The sequence below is a fragment of the Lycium ferocissimum genome, chromosome 10 (genome assembly GCF_029784015.1).
Source record: "Lycium ferocissimum isolate CSIRO_LF1 chromosome 10, AGI_CSIRO_Lferr_CH_V1, whole genome shotgun sequence".
NCBI lineage: Eukaryota > Viridiplantae > Streptophyta > Magnoliopsida > Solanales > Solanaceae > Lycium > Lycium ferocissimum.
This window is the reverse complement of record NC_081351.1, coordinates 65,617,665-65,639,383: the sequence shown is the minus strand read 5'-3', so window position 1 is coordinate 65,639,383 and position 21,719 is coordinate 65,617,665.

Sequence of the window (21,719 nt, the reverse complement as noted above, 5' to 3'; positions counted from 1 at the left end):
GCTGTATCATGATATCAAGGAAGTCTATTGGTGGGATGGTATGGAAAGAGGTATAGCAGAATTTGTCGCTCAGTGTTCGAATTGGCAGCAAGTCAAGAAAGAGCACCAGAAGCGTGGAGGTTTATTACAGGCTATAGAGATTCCGACATGAAAATGGGAGGTAATCAATATGGATTTCATTACAGTTTTGCCCCGTACTCAGCGGAAGTATGATTCAATATGGGTCATACATGATAGGCTTACAAAGTTAGCCCACTTCCTGCCTATCAAAACTACTTATTCAGCTGAAGATTATGTGAAGCTCTATCTTAGAGAGATTGTATGACTTCATGGTGTTGCCACATCCATTATTTCAAATAGAGGAGCGCAATTTAAAACTAACTTCTGGAAATCTTTTCAGAATGGGTTGGAGACAGATGGACAAGCGGAGCGTACTATACAGACACTTGAGGACATGCTGAGAGCTTGTGTGATTGACTTCCAAGGTAGCTAGGATGATCATTTGCCTCTTATCGAGTTTGCATATAATAACAGTTACCATTCCAGTATCCAGATGGCTTCTTATGAGGCTTTATACGGGGAGACGTAGATCACCTATAGGATGGTTTGATGTTGGAGAAAATCAGTTAGTAGACCCAGACTTGATACAACAAGCAGTTGACAAAGTGAAAGTGATTCGAGAAAGATTACTAGTGGCACAAAGTCGGCAGAAATCTTATGTAGATAATTGGCGGCACAAGTTAGAGTTTGAGGTAAGCGATTAGGTTTCCTGAAGATCTCAACTATGAAGGGAGTGATGATATTTGGCAAGAAGAGTCAGTTGAGCCCTCAATACATTGGGCCATATAGAATCATTGGTACAGTGGGTAAAGTAGCATATGAGCTAGAACTACCTTCTGAGTTGGATTTTGTACATCCAGTATTCCATGTGTCCATGCTCCGCAAGTGTATAGGAGATCCCTCGAGAATTGTACCAGTAGATGATATCCAGGTGACCGAGCAGTTATCATACGAAGAGACCCCAGTGGCTCTATTGGATAGACAAATTCGTCGATTGCGAACTAAGGATGTGGCTTCCGTTAAAGTTCTATGGAGGAATAATAATGTTGAAGAAATGACTTGGGAAGCTGAAGAGAAAATGAGGGCTAAATACCCGTATTTGTTTCCGTCATCTCAGGAGGCTCAGTCTGAGTCATCGTCTTCCCCAGGTATTGGTTTCATTTATAGTTATTGTGGTTGGTCGTGTGAGGCCATAGTGTTGTATATTTTAGCATGTGGCCCTATTTGGCATTATTTTTGTTTGCTGTGTATAGGTTAGATTAGTATATTTACAGGGGAGACTCTGCCGAAATTTTTATAGCCCATGACTTGTATGAACATTCGAGGACGAATGTTTCTATGGGGGAAAGAATGTTACACCTCTCGTTTCTGTCGCAAGAAAGTCCTTGGCTTATGCGTGGTTTATACCCTTAGTATGGAGATCCGTACCTGATTTTTTGAGATATTAAGTGCCTTATCTCATGTGTACCAAAGTATAAGCATGCGTTCTTTGCAAAACGATAGGACTAGAAGCTAAACGAATCGAATCGACGCGAGTCGGAACAACTCAGGGAACTGGCAGGAAACTAGTCCCCTTTGACGGACCGTTGACATGTCGTCGGGGCGTCGTTCCACGTCATCGACATGCCACCATCTCTGATTCTCCTGGTGGCAGAATGACGGAGCTTGTCGACGGTCATCGACGTGTCGATGAGACGTCGATCAGCTCGTCGACCCACAGTCGCTGGGACTATTCTGTCCCACTTATATATATGGATCCCTCACGTTTTAATTCATTATTTTTCACTCCCCAACCAGATAAAACCCTAACATATTTCCCCTCTACCTTTCCCATCAAATTAGAGGAGTTTTAGTAAGATCTGAGCCCCGTGAACTGGAGCTAGTGAAGAAGAAGGTTGATCCTAGGGAATCATTGAAGTTGTGGAGCTTCGAAGCTTGAGTTGAAGTTGATTCTTGGTATTCTTTTCCCTTAAAGGTATTCATATGATTCTTATCTTTGTTTTTGAGTTAGATATCAAGAGTTTTAGTGGATTTAAGTAAGGAAATATAGTTATGAAAGTAGTAAGTTGAATAAGGGTCAAGTTGAGACAAGGGGCTGTTTTAGGAGAGGATTTGCAGTAGAATTGATTATATTGTGATATGTAAGAATTAATATTGTTATTTTTGATGTTGCTGTTGATGTTTGGGTTGACTTGGAATTGAAGGATTCGGAAGTTTGAGAAGGAGATGTTGTCCGAAATTCGTTAAGTTTCTTTCGCACTTGAATTGGATAGCAAGTGATGTAAATGGTCTAATTGTGGCGTAAGTTTTCTTGATTGTAGACTTACGAGTTTGAGAAGTAGAAGTTGGACGATTGGATACGTTTCAAGGTACGTTAAGGCTGTCCCTTCTTTCATTTTGGCATGATCCTTATAATATGAACGAATGAACGAGCTTCCATGCTACTCCACTCTTAGAAGCATTAGGAGTACTTTAGTCTTTGATGATTCTATACCCTTTATTGATTGTTCCTTCTGTTCTTAGGTCCCGAGATTTCTTATATTGATGATGTTAGCTCAAAATATGTCCATCGGAGATAGTACGACCCTATGTCACTCCGAGATTTCTAGTTACTTATTATACTTATGCATTGCATTTATTATGCATGTGCATACTGACCCATGACCAGAAGGCATTATATATGCGTATATTATATGTATATAGGGTATAGGGAAAGGGGTAGGTGTTATATATGCATTACCACCTGATCAGCTGGTGCACAGTGATAATGATAATGATATATGGATCGGGCCGTACGTTCCTCGGCACTGACATATGATATATGGATCGGGCTATATGTTCCTCAGCACTAACAACTATATTATGACATATGCATATCATACGCCCTCAGAGGCACTTTCAGTTATATAGAGTTATGTAGATACTCCCAGATGTTTATCGACAGATGCATTCAGATATTGAGATTAGCTTTTATGTTTCAGATGTCTTTCATGATCTTATATACTTGTTGTTCTTATGGCTTACATACTCGGTACATTATTCTTACTGACTCCCCTATTGCTCGGGGGGGCTGCGTTCATGCTCGCAGGTTCAGGTAGACAGGCAGGTGGTCCAGCGCAGTAGGACTTCCTCAGAGCGGTGGTCAGTGCGCTCCACTTGCTCCGGAGCAACAATCTATCTTGGGTATGCCATTTTGAGATTTATATGTATATATGGGTATGGAGGGGCCCTGTCCCGTCCTTTCTACAGCTTTCTATTTCGTTAGAAGTCTGTAGGCAGTTGTCTGTTGTTGGTATGTGATGTAGCCTTGTCAGCTCTCGTTCTTTTGTTGTACAACACATATGGCAGCCTAGTCAGCTTGCATTGTTATCTTAGTGTGTGTATATATATATATATATATATATATATATATATATATATGCATACACTTATAGTTAATGGTTCTTGATACATATCTCGTGGTGTTGTTCTTGTATAAGTCAGTACAGTTCAGTTATAAGTCGTAAATGGGTCCCTCTATCTTTCAATGAGCTTCAGGTACGAGTATAGGGGTGCTTGGTCAATAGAGGTTAGGCACTCGTCACGACTTATTGGTTTGGGTCATGACAAAGGGAATCTTGATGCATAAGTATATCACTGAACGATACAAGCAAGAGCAACTCAAGAAGGTATACACCTTAAAGCAAGATGACAAGAGTGTGGAAGAATACTACGACGAGTTCCAACTTTTGAAGATGAGAATAGATTTTGATGAGAGTACATTGAATGCAATGACTCGGTTCCGAGCTAGGTTAAATGGAGATTTTGCTTCCCAAATGAGACTCCAAAATTATGGTGATATTGATGAAACTCTTGAAGTGGATATCAAGATAGAGGAGGGTCTCAGGAAAGACAAGATTAATAAGTCGAGAGGGTACGTAAGTTCATGGGACACGAACAAGCAAGGAGGAACCTCTTCCTCTAATTGGTAAAAGGATAAGGGTACCATTCAAGAATACAAGAAGCCCTTTGAAAAGACCGATCAAGTAGAGAAACGAGTTCCAAAGTATGTGCCAAAAGAAGGAGTTACGAAACAGCTCCAATGCTTCAAGTGTCAAGGATTTGGTCATAGGATGAGTGAGTGTCTCAACCGAAGGACATGTGTAGTGAGAATTGAAGGTCCTTGTTTTGTTGATGTTAATGAAAGGGAATGTGAGGGTGACCAAGAAAATGAAGACCCGGAAGATGATGACTTCGGGGATGATGAGTACGAACAAGTCACTAGGGCATTGCCTCAAGAGGGGGAGCTTACCGTGCCAAATTTTGTAGTAAGAAGGTGTATGATAAGCAAGGCTATGGATGATCCAAGCCAATGAGAAAACCTCTTTCACTTTAAATGATACACGTTGAGATTCGTAGGTATTAGTTGTTCAATTGTAGACACTGGAGTTAATTTCTAGGATATATAAGGTTATATGCGCATCTTTATGATTATGAGGGTTTAAGTTCATGTAATAGGTCATGGAAGGATTGGAAAAACAAGAGAATTAAGGAAATTAAGTTTGTTGGATTTTTGAGGAAAGGATGGGCAAGGTTTCATACGATAATCTTGGTCTAACTTGAGAAAGGAATAGCTCCTAGTATATAAGGAGTTTTGAAGCGAAACAAAAGCCAATTCGGGAAGTCTAGTTTCCAACGCAACCAACCGTGCGTCGATCCGACGTCAGAATCAAACATTATGAGCATTTCAAGATAGACTACCAGAGCAAGAATTAACCCTGCGCGAACGTGAAGGGAAGATTGGGCAACTCATCTCGAACACGACCAAGGGTCGGTGCAAACCGGCTCTAAAACAATATTAAAGGGGGTTTATCCCTTATTTTCATCCAATCACCCCTCAAAAAAATATCCCAAAACCTCTGGAATGTTCTCCCAACTTCCGCTCATAAATTTTAGCCCAAATCAAGTGTAATTTCAGGATTTAGGTCCGGATAGCGTATAGTTATGATCATAATATCGTATTGTGATGGATCTTGTCTTGGATTCAAGGTGAATATTGAAGATATTATGGCTCTGGTGGGAATAAGGCAAGAATATCTCCTTATTAATATTGATTTAGGTCTATTTACCGAGATAGAGCTATTAAATAGTCGTATAATGAATTTGTTGGTTGAGAAATCAGATAAACATCTTATGGAATATTTTATGGAGTATTTCAGTATTGATGATTATGTGGTTGATGTTAGTATTGTTGTTGTTGTTGTTGGTTGTTGGTATTGTAATTTCAGGCTAGGGATATAAATGGGGGAGAGTCTTAATTTTGCAACATTCTAAAGGAATTTAATTTGAAGGCTTAAGATAAGCATACGACGATAAGCCAAACAATAGTATGAATTCTCTTGAATGTAGATTTACGAGTTTTGGAGGATAAGCATTAAGTAGTTAAGGAGACCGAAAAGGTATGTTAAGGCTGTCCCTTTCTTTCTAAAGGCATGATTCTTTTCTTATTAATCCATACATGCTTTCCATAACGTCCTTATTTCCAAAAAGCTAGAGGTTCATGATTCTCAAAGTTTTTATGATGCTATAGATAGATGTTTTCTATGAAGATAATGATGATGTTGATGATCCCATTTCTGAAGATTCCAAAGTTTATGGCTTTGAAGCTATTATGAGATTGTTGAGATTATTTCATGACTTTCTTGATTTTATTCATTGTTTTGGTCTCACCTTATGTTACTTGTTCCTCCAAGGTGAGACATAACGATGATGATTGTTCCATAATAAATCGGAGGTTACCGATTTTACGTTACTTCGATAAAGTGGTAGCTTCTATTTGGGCTCTCATGTATGCTATTTATATTATATATGTATATATGGGATATGGGGAAAGGTGAGGCGTTATATATGCATAACCACTAGATCAGCTGGTATACTATGATATCATTCCGGATGTGGGATGCCCAGATACGGGATATATGGATAAATGGATCGGGACATTCGTTCCACGGCAACATATATAATGATGATATAAAATATTTATGGATCGGGCTGCATGTTCCGCAGCACTATTATATTATATATGTATGAAAAATGTTTTTTCTTTTCAAAAGAGCTAAGCAAGCATGATACTTGTCACGACCCAACCCCGTAGGCCGTGACTAGTGCCCGATCTGAGCACCCAAACGCACCCTCAGATTATATCAAACACATCCAGGTATATAACAGAAGCCGACAAGGTCATGTGTTTCAAATATATCAGATTTCCGGAAAAATTTCACAGTAGTTTTCTTTGTTTTACGGACTATCCAAAATAACTCCCCGCACGCAAAATACTAAAAAAAGGCCACACGGGGGGCCAACAAAACAACATATATACATATGCGGGCCGACAAGGATGCCGCGGTGAATGGAATCGCCCAAACACAACATATACAAACACAACTATACGGAAGTAGGCACAACCCACAAACATGTCCACAGACCTCAAACGGACGACAGAGTAATCATCGGATGACGGGACGGGGCCCCGCTGCACCCAGAACGAATATATACAAATGCACGAACAAATATATACCAAAATATAAGCTCCGGAATGAGGGGAGCACTCCAACGTAAGAGGGTGTCCTAAATAGGTGGATCACCAACCGTGCGTCCGTACTGCGGGCATGAAACGCGACCCCGAAGCGGGGTCGCATTTAAATATGTACCGAGTATGCAAAGCGAAAATGTAGTATGCAACCGAGTCACAATCGAAATAGAGGTACGAGAAAGTAAATGCATTTCCAAAATATCAAAATGTTACTTCAAAATATAAATCATGCATAGGGCACAGAAATATGGTCGCCCGCCCGTCGATGGCGCCATAACACAAGATAACACCGTAAAGTTTCAAATCTCCGAATCTCCGTCACATATCATACATGCATATCGCCATACACGAATCACACCAAATATAAGTGGAACCCGGCCCTCGAGCGAGGAACTCGGTGAACCATGAACACAAGATAACACCGGAGTATATCATAATGCGCACGACAACAGAACCGGCCCGGGAACCGACGAACGATATCATAGTAGGCACGAGCGGAGTAGTGAGTAATCATATGCATAAAATCATTATCATAAATCCAAAAGATAAGTAAAATAGTCATATTCGAAATAGGAATAATAATTATAACATTCTTTTTCAAAAGTTGTCAAAATTTCATAAGGGAACGTCGCGGGACCCACGGACGGGTGTAGACCCGAATCGGGCCCGCCTATGAAAAACATACTCATTCTATATCATACAAACTCCTACGAAAATTTCAAAGCAATCCGAGCTTTTTTTGAGAAAGTTATGGGCGTTTGTAGTTTTAGAATCGTTAAAGAATAAATTCTTTAAAAAAAAATCAGCTTTCACATAACCTTTGCAACTTATGAATTCCAAGGATATAAGGATCAATGTTATGGCATATTAGCACAAGAATACCAAGGAAACAAATGCGAATCATAGACAAGCTCGGATTGCGAGAATAGAGTTTCCTAGAGGCTCGTATCATAGCCTATTTTAACTAAGGCATGCCAAAAGAAAAGGTTACTTTACATACCTCAAACGCTCTCCAATATGATCCAAACTCAAGCTAAATCCAACCTATGATTTGGGCTGCCCACAATCTATAAACAAGCCATAAAATGCCAAACATTAGCTAAAGACTTTTTAGGCATTAAATTCCAAATTTGCCCTTAATTCTACGAAATTTGGGCAAAGATTTCCCCCGTAAATAGGCACCCCGAGAATTCAACTCGGCCAAATCAATCAACAACAACAACAACAACAACAACCAACCTAGCAACATCAACAACCAATCCGGAAAGTAATTCAACATTAATAACTCTATTTTCCATTATTCAACAACTTACATAAATTCAATTCGACGACTTGCATTCAAGCCAACGATCGACGCTTATACATCCACATACTAACCCGAACCCATACCAACAATATTTAAAGACATTCTAAGCAATTCATACAACATTTCCAACAACCCAAATTTTTCTCCAACTCACCCGAATTCAGCCCAAACCCGAGAACCCCACTTTTAACATTCTTCATTCTCAAATCATGATTTGTATCCACAATTCACATTCTAACAATGCTATTATCATCAATATACAAATTACATTAAATGTACAAAAATCTCCAAATCAGTCCGCAACAATCACAATATCAATTTGAGCCATTAAACATTCATTTCCAACATAGAATTCATAACGACGACGACTAAAACATTAAGCGATATCGATTCGTTCATTGTCATATAATATGACCCATTTCGACCAACACTACACATATACATATATGGATGATTCTCAATCGTTCTTCACCTTACAATGATCATAATAAACTAACAAGGCATTAATTCATAGTTTCAACACAACACAACAAACACCCACTTACACGGCTAACACCACACACACACAACTCACTTCCAACATTCCATATTTCATGATTTTCCTCCATTATAACATACTATAACAAGCATACAACCTTTACAACATACAAAGCATAATCAAATCTTACCTTTTCTCTTTAATTTCCCAATAGCCTAGGGTTTCCAAAGATGAAAATTAGTGGGTTGATCGCTCCAACGATGCTTCCACGCTACTTAGGGACCTCAAAATAATGGGTTTACATCAATGGAAGAATTTTGGAAGAGCTAGAAACGGGGGGTTTTTTTTTTCTTGGCCGAGAGAACCCCTTGTGGTGTTCTTCAATCTTCAATTTTTTTTTTTCTAAGTGTAAGAATGAATGGAATGACTAGTGGTCATCTTTTAATCCTCTAAGTGAGTACAAGACCTTGGCCCATATTAATGTGTTGATCAATTAAAAGATGACACAAAATTGTGTGGGCCAACCCCACATCACACGGCCACAACATGGAATTGGATGACTTTTCCAAATTTCAATTTTATCACTTTTGGTCCCAAATTCTCCTAATTGTTCCATACCAACAAATTCATGCACAACTTATATCTCAAAATAAAATCGAAGGTCAAAAATCCCGACTTTGTATCCCGGAATAGTTTTGTCCTTAACTTATCATAATTATTCCGAATTATTCCAATGTACAAAAATACGGGTTCTAACATCCTCCCCCCCTTAGGAACATTCGTCCTCGGATGTTAGATTAACCTTACGGGTCATATAATACGTACTATTTGGGGAGTTTCCTTTTCAACTATCACAACAATACATTCATTTATCAAACAATAAAGTCAAGTAGAGGATTAGATTACCTGTAGGCTCTGAAAATAAATGAGGATACTTCTTCTTCATCCGCTCCTCGTAAGCAAAGGTCATTTATCTCAAGTTATTATTCCGCCACAAATGACTTTAATGAAGCCACATCTTTGTTCCGCAACTTTCTTTCCCGACGATCCAATATGGCTATAGGGTGCTCCTCATAAGATAGCTAGTCCGTAAGTCCTGAATATCATCTACGAAAAACTGGGGGGGGGGAGGGGGGGGGGGTTACCAATACATTTACAAAGCATAGAAACATGAAATACCGGATGTGTACGGCTCCCAAATCGTTGTGGCAAATCTAACTCATAGGCAACATTGCCTATCTTACGAGGCCGTGTGTAATACGATAAGGCCCAATATATCTCGGACTAAGCTTCCTTTCTTGCCTAATAAATCTCATAACACCTTTCATAGGTGACACCTTGGGAAAATCCAATCGCCAATCCGAAACTCTAAAGGTCGACGGCGCCCTTAATGAAATAAGATTTACCGTCGAATTGGTGCCAATAATCTCTCTCGAATAAGTTTCACCTTATCCACGGCTCGGACCACATACGGGCCAATCAACTGGGTCTCCCCAACATCAAACCAACCGATCGGTGACCTACGCTCGCCATACAATGCCTCATAAGGTGCCATCTGAATACTGGAGTGGTAGCTGTTATTATAAGCAAATTCAACAAGTGGTAAATGATCGTCCCGGTGTACCTCTCGAAATCAATGACACGGCCCGCAACATATCTTCCAATGACGAATAGTGTGCTCGGCCCGTCCGTCGATGACGGGATGAATATGTTAAGACCGAGACTCACCCGTGTCCCCAATGTGCCCGAAAGGATCTCTAAATTAGCTGTAAACTGGGCACCTCTGTCGGAGATAATAGATAAGGGAACTCCGTGAAGTCGCACAATCTCCCTGATATAAAGCTCGGCATAATCCTCAGCTGAGTAAGTAGTCCGAACCGGAAGAAAATGGGCTGATTTCGTCAGCCGATCAACAATAACCCAAATGGAATCATACCTCCGTGGAGTGCGAGGTAAACCCGTAATAAAATCCATATTAATGATCTCCCACTTCCACGCCGGTATTTCCATCTCTCGTAATAACCCACCGGAGAAACGGTGCTCAATCTTAACTGCTCGGCAATTCGAGACAACGAGCGACGAACTGCTATATCTCTTTTCATACCATCCCACCAATATAAGCATCCGAGATCATGGTACATCTTCGTCGACCCAGGTGAATAGAAATATCGGGCATAATGTGCCTCGCCCATAACCTATCGCCGCAACCCCTCGCAACGTCGTACACACATAACGCCGCCCCTATGAAATAACACTCCATCGGTGAAATCTCAAACGGAGTCTTCTCCGTGCCGGGTTAGCGTGTCTCGTCTTGTGCGGAATAGGATCCTCATACCGATGCCGCTTAATATCTTTTCGTAATAGAGGACTCGGCAATACCTCGAACAAAACCCCAACATCTCCGAATAGCCAAACGAACTCCAAGACTAGCCATACCGATGAATATCGCGAACCATTTCTTTCCTCTCCGATGGCACGTCACGCTAGGCTACCCATAGACTTGGTACTAAGTGCATCCGCCACAACATTAGCTTTCCACGGATGGTAGAGAATATCAACATCATAATCTTTCAACAACTCTAACCACCTCCTGTTCGCAAGTTGGAGCTCCTTCTGTTTAAAGATGTATTGGAGGCTCTTATAATCTGAATAAATATCAACGTGAACACCATATAAATAATGTCTCCACATCTTCAAAGCATGAATCACCGCGGCCAGCTCTAAATCGTGAGTAGGATAATTCTTTTCATGTTTTTTCGAGTGGACGCCGGAAGAGATAAGCTATCACCCCGCCGTGCTGCATCAACACACACCCCAAACCAATACCGGAGGCATCACAATAAATCACATACCCATCCGAGCCCTCGGAAGTGTGTCGAACCGGAGCTACGTAGTCAACTTCTTTCAAAGAAGAAGGAATACGCTCTAGGCAAGCATCGATCCACCGGAAGCCCTTCGAGTCGAACTTGTCAAAGTCATCGCATGCTCGAAATCGAAGCAAATTTCGCAATACGAACCTCGGTTTAATAACCGGCCAATCCCAAAAACTACGCACCTCTTGTCGGAGAACGGAATAGGCCTAGGCCAATTCTTTACGGCCTCAATCTTACGGGTATCCACCGGAAGCCATAAAACCCGTATCCAATAATATGTCCCAATGCCACCGAGGATAACTAGAATTCACACTTAAAAAATTTAGCATATAATTTCGGTGCCGAAGTGTGCCAAGTACCGTAATGAAATGCAAATGCATTTACATCTTTCTTTGATCGAAACAATCGACCGAGAATAAAAAATATCATCGATAAATATGATCACAAACATATCTCATCATAGAAAATAGAATACCCGATTCAGTGTCCATAAGAATTCCCGTGAATATCGACGAGGCATGGGCATTTGTGCCAGGAAAAGACATTACTCGATCATTCATAGTCGCCCGAGGTATGAACAAATAAACTTCAAGAGTCTGACACTCTATCTTCTTGACAACATTAGAATACGAAGCTGTCACGACCCGACTAGGGGCAACGCGACGAGCACTAGGGGGTGCTACCCACCGGGTACCCATCATCATATAATCACATAATACTTAGGTGAGCCATAATCGTTTCAAATATTATAATTATACACCGTAATAGTCCCATTGGACAACAACCATCATATATCATATCACGGGCATCTGTGCCACAACAACGTACATGGGCCGACGAGGCCAGCAAGATGATATACAAAAATATAGGCCGACAAGGCCAGACATATCTATCCACATACACGTGACTACGAGCCTCTAAGAGTTTGACATATCATATGAGCGGGACAGGACCCCGCTATGCCCATAATTATGTACACAAAAGAATAAGTACCCAAAAGCTACGGCTCCGAATGAGATGGAGCTCGCTATGAAATCTCTCCGAACAAGCGGCCTATGAGTCCAATCTGTCTCTCCCCGTGCACTGCGGGGCATGACGCAGCGTCCACAAACAAAAGGACGTCAGTACGAAGAATGTACTGAGTATGTAAAGCATGATCAACATCAATATAGCAACATAATAGGCAACGTACGAAATAGCATATGAGGGGAGACAATAACATCATCGTCATATCACTTACCTGCACACATCGTCTTCCGTATCCCATAATGGTAACCGTACCCCTTTTTTTTGTGTTCGTTCTCACATACATGCACTCATCTACATTCCTTTACAAAGTTTTGCACATTCGCATTCATATCACATACATAATCATATCATATACATCGCATTTACATAACTTACATAGCATAGCCTTAACATATTCGTACTCTAATTGATGTCATATACTTATAGCTTATTCTTACTCATATAGATATCGCATATATATAGCTTTCTATATAGCGTGCCCGACCACGAAGGTTCGGTGTTTCATATCTACTTGGCCAACCAAGGCTCAAGGTGGTATCTACCTGGCCCTACCGGGGCTTCAGGGTTGTATCTAACGGCCTTACCAAGGCTTCGGGGGTTGTCCATACCATGCAGAGGCGTGCGCGCGTTTCGTAATCGTATACATACCTTTATAGACATATATTCATATACATATATTCTTATACATATGCTCTTATACACATGTTTCTACCCGGCATCGCGAGCTCGGGGACTCATTATAGCCCTTCATAGGCACCCATACATATAATAGCTCGTAGGCATCTTTGACATCATTCTTCCTTTGTCATTATACTAACATCAACACTACCGTTACATCTACATTATAGACTTGCTAGTCATATGAGGAACTTTGGTCAAGCAATAGTACATATCAGGGATCGTGAGCTTATGAGCTCGGAATGTCAACCAAGTAGGCACAACATACTCATATAGAGGAATTAGGAATTTGGCCAAGAACCATGCCTTATGAAAGAAGGGTTAGCCTTACATACCTTTTTGTCGCACTATTCTATGCTCGTACGACTCCTTCCGATGATAGCGTTTAAACCTTCATTAATATCATAACAATGGCCATTAGTCATACACACATTATGCTCTCTATCTAGGTTTCTCAATTTGCTTCTAATCTACCCATAATCATGGTCATAATGCCCAACTTCATCCATTCATCTAAAGTGTCTAGTTCATGTTCTTAACACCATTTATAACACATTTATATCACAACCCAACAACATTCATGATTCAATTCCAACTATGCCTCAAAAACGTCACTATTCATCATTCACAACCCATTTTGCTATTCTCTTATAATGACCAAGTATTTCAACTCCCAAATACCTTAAACAACATATAAATATCATGAATCTTACCTTAGATGCTTTAGGAATAAGCCTTGGTTGCTAATACTCCTCTTTGAGCAAAACCCTAGTTTTTCTCCATTTGGATTTCTTGGCTTGGGTGATCTTTGATGATTTCCTTTACTCTTGATCCACTTATTTAGTGTTGTTGATCCTCAAATATCCTTGAAAACTTGTATAATAAATGTAGAGAGAGATTCTAGAGAGAAGTAGTGAAATGATGAAAATGAAATAAACAAGTCTTGGTCCTTATATTTAATGACTTGAAAATCATGTTGGGGGAACCGTGGTCGTCCATGGAGGTTTACGGTCCGTATTCCACTTTACGGACCGTCCCTCGCGGTCGTCTTTAAGCTTAAGCTGAAACAGAAACCTTGGCAACATGCATGGTGATTTACGACCATGGTTTACGGGCCGTAAATCACTTCACGGTCCGTCCACCAGGTCGTATTTAACCATTTCTCGGTAGGCAGAAAGTTGAAGTTTTTCATGGCAGTTTACGACCTCCCAGTTTACGGACCGTATACCAGTTTACGGTCCGTATTTGCACTTTACGACCTTTGGGCGATTTCAAACCTGCAACTTTTCATATTTCCAAGACTTTTCGTTCTAATCGTCCTCATCCATTTTCATGCATTACTAGCTCATTTACTTACATTGCCCATGAAACATTATACACTCGCACTCCTCGCACTCATCACTAGTTCGTCCGCTTGCGTACCAACGGAAAATTTTTCCGGGGTGTAACACGATAGCACTCGTCTCGTACCCGTTTTTTCGATGATAGTGCGCTACCAGTCTCCAAATTCTTGAAGCTACGGCACCTAATTACTATTATGCCCGATCAAACAAATCATCAATCCTGGGGAGGGATATTTATTCTTGATGGTTACCTTATTCAAGACGTAATCAATGCACATCCGCGGCGATCCATCCTTCTTCCTCACAAATAATACCGGAGCTCCCCGGGGTGATGTCGGGCCGGATAAAACCCCAATATATATATATATAAATCTCTCTCGAACTCTTTCAATTCTTTCAATTGGTGCCATTCCGTACGGGGAATAGAGATCGGCCGAGTATCCGGCAACAAATCAATAGCAAACTCTATCTCCCGTTCGGGGAAGACCCGGAAGCTCTTATATCCGGGAATACATCTACAAATTCATTAACCATCTCCTCGTGGGGATGCCGACCGCAATCAAGAGTCGGTGCCTCTCATCTCTAAATCATGAACACGGACCGATGATAAATATACCCTTTCGATCGATCATTTTCCTAGCCTTGAGGTATGAAATAAACTTACCCCTCGCGATCGATTCGTATTACCCGCCCACTCTATGACATGAGTAAATACTCACCCCCATATAACCGGAAACGGACTATCTTATTTTGATCAAATAAAATGTATAAGCATAACAAGAAGCTAGCCAATCCATACCCATAATCACGTCAAACTCGGTACATATCTAACTCTACCAAATCGGCCCTAGTGCATAATACGCCACGGATAATCACCGAACAATCTCTATAAATCGACTTGCTATAACGTAATCCCCTACGGTGTAGCTACCTCAAAAGGCTCTATCGACTCCGTATTCTATCCCAATTTTATTAGCAACAAGGAGAAATATATGATAAGGTAGAAAGATCAATCAATGCATACACATCTAGAGAGAAAATGAGTAATATACCGTGACGACATTAGGCGACGCCTCTTGGTCCTGTCGGGTGGCTAATGCATATAATATATATATAGGATATATATATAACTCCACCACGACCCCCGCCCGGCCCGCCGATGCCGGTGTACCTCGCCCCGCAGGCGCATAGCTACCGAGGATGAAGATGAACCCCATCGGTCGACCCATATATAGACGAGTCGAACCGCCCGTACACCACCCCTAACAGGACGCTCTCTCTCATCCGATGGCCCCGACGGCCGCAAGAAAGCACGCACCAAATGGCAACGAAAACACTCTCTGAAGCCGTCTCCCATGAACACATCTAGGAACACGGAGGTCCGGGTAGTCTCGTCCCGATTCGAAACCGGAGCATACATCATCGTCCAACCGTGAGCTCATAAAACCATAGGGAGCATAGTCTTACGCCCATCGAATAGTCCCCCGGAAAGTTACAAACATTATTCTTTTGACAATAGAACATTAGCATAACCGAATCCCGCGGGGCGTGTACCCCGTAGCCACAAATCGGGGAGGACTATTTTGAAAACAAAACTTTTATGCGAGAAATTTAATTATCGAAATCGAAAATCCACATTCGAAGAATAGAATACCCGCACGATATATCCCATCGGGCCGGCCCCGTCATCAACTCTACCTCGAGACGGCGCCCCTACTTTCCTCCATACCCCGGGCGTGAGCTTTACGGCGGCGATATCCATACACCGATCGACGATCTACAATAACACCAACCATTACTATCAACAAACACTTCGATCCAGCCCCCACTATATATCTACGCATCCGCTAGCTACATACGCGGGCGCATTCTCGGCCAAATCTTCGCTGAATCAACTTCAACCTATAAACGTACTCCCGATTAATTCGGCTCGCATTCTAGCCATTAATAACAAACGTAAATCGGTCTACCTTGGCTCGCCATAGCCCTCCGGAGGCTAAAATGGGCCGAAAAGCCTCGCCCAAACTCGCCCCATTAAGGGAGGGCACCCTCACCTCTCATGGAAAGCATCCACGACTCATACCAATTTCCGCCACATCGTGCAATACATACATGACGCCATCTCAACCGACTCAAGATCTCATTATCGAAGCACTAATCACACAGTGGTAACCTTAACGCATCCGTCATAGGATGAACTCACCAGGGTCTACATGCGGGCTTTGACCCAAAGAACTCGGTGGCCCACAAAGTAAGAAATCACGAGCCCCGCTGACTATCGCATCTCGTCCGCACGATCATCCCCACACCCCGTCCGGGGACCTCGCCCGCTACCAACCGAGTCAACAACCGAACCGCCTCTTGTAGGTCCTCATCATCCGCCCCCGGGCCGGGGAACCGGAGGTACAGCACCGGTACCGCGAGAGCCGGCGGTGGAGAAAAGGTTTTGCCGCAACCGTGGTCGCTCCAAATCCCTCCGACACCGGCGGCGTAGCGAACTAGCCGTCGGAGGCACAATCTCGCTCTATCCGAGCACAAGCCCTAGTAGTCACCGGGCTCGGCTAGTCTCGCCTGCCGCTGTAGACTTGCCCTTCTGGGCAACTGTGGCCTTCCTCGGAGGCATCGCTGAAAATAACATTTCGTCCAAAAGGGTCATCCCGATAACACTTGTGCCTATCGCACGATCTAAGATCAGAAAGAAAAGACAACATCCTAAATGTCCTGTAGCCTCCTGTTTATAGATGTGGTGCACAACACACCGATAAACAAGACTCTACTGGACACGATCTGTGGACATTCCGAGGACAAACCGCTCTGATACCACTTCTGTCACGACCCAACCCCGTAGGCCGTGACTAGTGCCCGATCCGGGCACCCAAACGCTTATACCCTCGCATTATATCAAACACATCCAGGTATATAACAGAAGCCGACAAGGATGTGTTTCAAATATATACAGATTTCCGTAAAAATTTTGGCAGAGTTTTCTTTGTTTTACGGACTATCCAAAATAGCCCCGCACGCGTAAAATACCAACAAAGGCCACCCAGGGCCAACAGAGCAACATGTATACATATGCGGGCCGACAAGGCTGCCGCGGCGAATGGAATCGCCCAAACACAACATATACAAACACAATCGTACGGAAGTAGGCACAATCCACAAACATGTCCACGTACCTCAAACGTACGGACGAGAATCAGATGACGGGATAGGGCCCCGCCGTACCCCCGAACGAATATATACAAATGCACGAACAAATATATACCAAAAATATAAGCTCAGGAATGAGAGAGCACTCCAAATAGCGAGAAGAGGGTGTCCTAAACAGTGGATCACCAAACCGTGCGTCGTACTGCGGCATGAAACGCGCCCCGAAGAAAGGGGGTCAGTACGAAATATGTACTGAGTATGCAAAGCAGAAAATGTAGTATACAAATCTGAGTCACAATCGAAATAGAGGCACAGAAAGTAAATGCATTTCCAAAATATCAAAACGTTACTTCAAAATATAAATCATGCATAGGGCACAGGAAATATGGTCGCCCGCCGTCGATGGCGCCATAACACAAAGATAACACCGTAAAGTTTCAAATCTCCGAATCTCCGTCACATATCATACACAGCATATCGCCATACACAGCATCACACCAAATATAAGTGGAACCCGGCCCTCGAGCGAGGAACTCGGTGAACCATGAACACAGCATAACACCAGAGTACATCATAATGCGCACGACAACAGAACCGGCGAACGATATCATAGTAGGCACGAGCGGAGTAGTGAGTAATCATATGCATAAAATCATTATCATAAATCCAAAAGATAAGTAAAATAGTCATATTCGAAATCAGAATAATAATTATAACATTCTTTTTCAAAAGTTGTCAAAATTTCATAAGGGAACGTCGCGGGACCCACAGACGGGTGTAGACCCGAATCGGGCCCGCCTAGGAAAACATACTCATTCTATATCATACAAACTCCTACGAAAATTTCAAAGCAATCCGAGCTTTTTCGAGAAAGTTATGGGCGTTTGTAGTTTTGGAATCGTTAAAGAATAAATTCTTTCCAAAAAAATCAGCTTTCACATAACCTTTGCAACTTATGAATTCCAAGGATATAAGGATCAATGTTATGGCATATTAGCACAAGAATACCAAGGAAACAAATGCGAATCATAGACAAGCTCGGATTGCGAGAATAGAGTTTCCTAGAGGCTCGTATCATAGCCTATTTTAACTAAGGCATGCCAAAAGAAAAGGTTACTTTACATACCTCAAACGCTCTCCAATATGATCCAAAATCAAGCTAAATCCAACCTATGATTCGGGCTGCCCACAATCTATAAACAAGCCATAAAATGCCAAACATTAGCTAAAGACTTTTTGGGCATTAAATTCCAATTTCGCCCTTAATTCTACGAAATTTAAAGCATTTCCCCTGTAAATAGGCTACCCCGAGAATTCAACTCGGCCAAATCAATCAATAAACAACAACAACAACCAACCTAGCAACATCAACAACCAATCCGGAAAGTAATTCAACATTAATAACTCTATTTTCCATTATTCAACAACTTACATAAATTCAATTCGACGACTTGCATTCAAGCCAACGTCGACGCTTATACATCCACATACTAACCCGAACCCATACCAACAATATTTAAAGGCATTCTAAGCAATTCATACAACATTTCCAACAACTAAAATTTTTCTCCAACTCAGTCGAATTCAGCCCCAAACCCGAGAACCCCACTTTTCACATTCCTCATTCTCAAATCATGATTTGTATCCACAATTCACATTCTAACAATGCTATTATCATCAATATACAAATTACATTAAATGTACAAAAATCTCCAAATCAGTCCGCAACAATCACAATATCAATTTGAGCCATTAAACATTCATTTCCAACATAGAATTCATAACGACGACGACTAAAACATTAAGCGATATCGATTCGTTCATTGTCATAGAATATGACCCATTTCGACCAACATTACACATATACATATATGGATGATTCTCAATCGTTCTTCACCTTACAATGATCATAATAAACTAACAAGGAATTAATTCATAGTTCCAACACAACACAACAAACACCCACTCTACACGGCTAACACACACACACACAACTCACTTCCAACATTCCATATTTCATGATTTTCCTCCATTATAACATACTATAACAAGCATACAACCTTTATAACATACAAAGCATAATCAAATCTTACTTTTTCTCTTTAATTTCCCAATAGCCTAGGGTTTCCAAAGATGAAAATTAGTGGGTTGATCGCTCCAACGATGCTTCCACGCTACTTAGGGACCTCAAAATAATGGGTTTACATCAATGGAAGAATTTTGGAAGAGCTAGAAATGGGGGTTGGTTTTTTTTTCTTGGCCGAGAACAGCCCCTTGTGGTGTTCTTCAATCTTCAATTTTTTTTTCTAAGTGTAAGAATGAATGGAATGACTAGTGGTCATCTTTTAATCCCCCTCTAGAGTAGTACAAGACCTTGGCCCACATTAATGTGTTGGATCACTTAAAAGATGACACAAAAATTGTGTGGGCCAACCCCACCTCACACGGCCACAACATGGAATTGGATGACTTTTCCAACTTCCAATTTTATCACTTTTGGTCCCAAATTTTCTTAATTGTTCCATACCAACAAATTAATGCACAACTTATATCTCAAAATAAAATCGAAAGTCAAAAATCCCGACTTTGTATCCCGGAATAGTTTTGTCCTTAACTTATCATAATTAGTCCGGATTGTTCCAATGTACAAAAATACGGGTTCTAACAATACTCGCCTTAAGAGGCAATTAGATGTACAGGTTCTCTCTTTATCAAATGTTATATTCCATATCTCTTGTTATGTTGTTATTCATGCCTTACATACTCAGTACATTATTCATACTGATGTCCTGTCACGAGCCGACCTGAGGGCCATGACGGGCACCCGGTGCTAACCCACCCGGGTACCTCTTATCGTACATTCGTATTCACATCTAGGTAGACCACATAGCTTACTCATGAATGCTATACATCAAAAATACTAAATGCATTGGGCAATAACACATTTATACCATCATTAACAACTATGCCCACATCAATATACATAAGCCGACGAGGCCATCAAAACGACGTACAAAATATAAGCCAACAAGGCTTCAAGACATCTAACCATATACAACTATCTGCGAGCCTCTAAGAAGAGCAAGTAACATCATATAGGCGGGACAGGACCCCGCCGTTCCCATGTATGTACACAAAAGAATAATACCAAAAGCTGTAGCTCCAGATGAAATGGATCTCCCCTAAGTAGTCCCTAAATAAGAAAAAGCTATGGATCAAGCCTTCCTCCTTGGCCACCTGCGAGCATGACGCAGCGTCCACAAACAAAAGGACGTAAGTACAAATATTATACTGAGTATGTAAAGCATAATCCTCATCATAATAGGAACATAAGAGACAGCATAAGATGGGAGAATTGGGAGATAATAAAGCCATCATCATCATTACTTACTTACTTGTCTTTCATATGGACCTTCCATTTCTAATGCGTGCTCGTGTACAAACATACAAACATATACATATATCTATATCCGTATCCATATTCGTATCCGTATTCATATACATATTCATATCCATAGCATACCCGACCATGAAGGTTCGGTAGTTTCACATACCCGGCTATGACAAGGCTCGGTGATTATACATACCTGGCCCTACCAAGGCTCAGTGGTATCCGTACCCAACTGCAGTGGTGTGCGCGCAATAGATATCATACCCGGCCATATAAGCTCGGTGTTACATAATAGTCATACATACTTAGACACATATACTTAAGAGTCCATAAATATCATCAACATCATTACCATTATCGTTTTTGTTACATCTATCCTTGGAGAATCAACTATAATATAGAGGATGCAATGGAATCGGGAAAGTATCGGGGGTCATGAGCTTTATTAGCTTTAGAGATAGAATCATTTGGAGGAAATTATAGAATTCATGAAAGGCTATATATATAGCCAAGGAACCATGCCTTACTGAAAGAAGGGTTAGCCTTACATACCTCTTTGTCATCTCAACTATCTAACGTGTCACGACCCAACCCCGTAGGCTGTGACTAGTGCCCGATCTGGGCACCCAAACACACCTATCAAACACTATCATAAGGTATATCAAACGCATCCAAGTATATAACAGAAGCCGACAAGGCTGTGATTCAAATTTGTATAATTTCCAGAAAAATTTCGGCAGAGTTTTTTTTGTTTTACGGACTATCCAAAATAACCCTGCGCATAGAAAATACCAACAAAGGCCACACAGGGCCATCCAAACAACATATATACATATG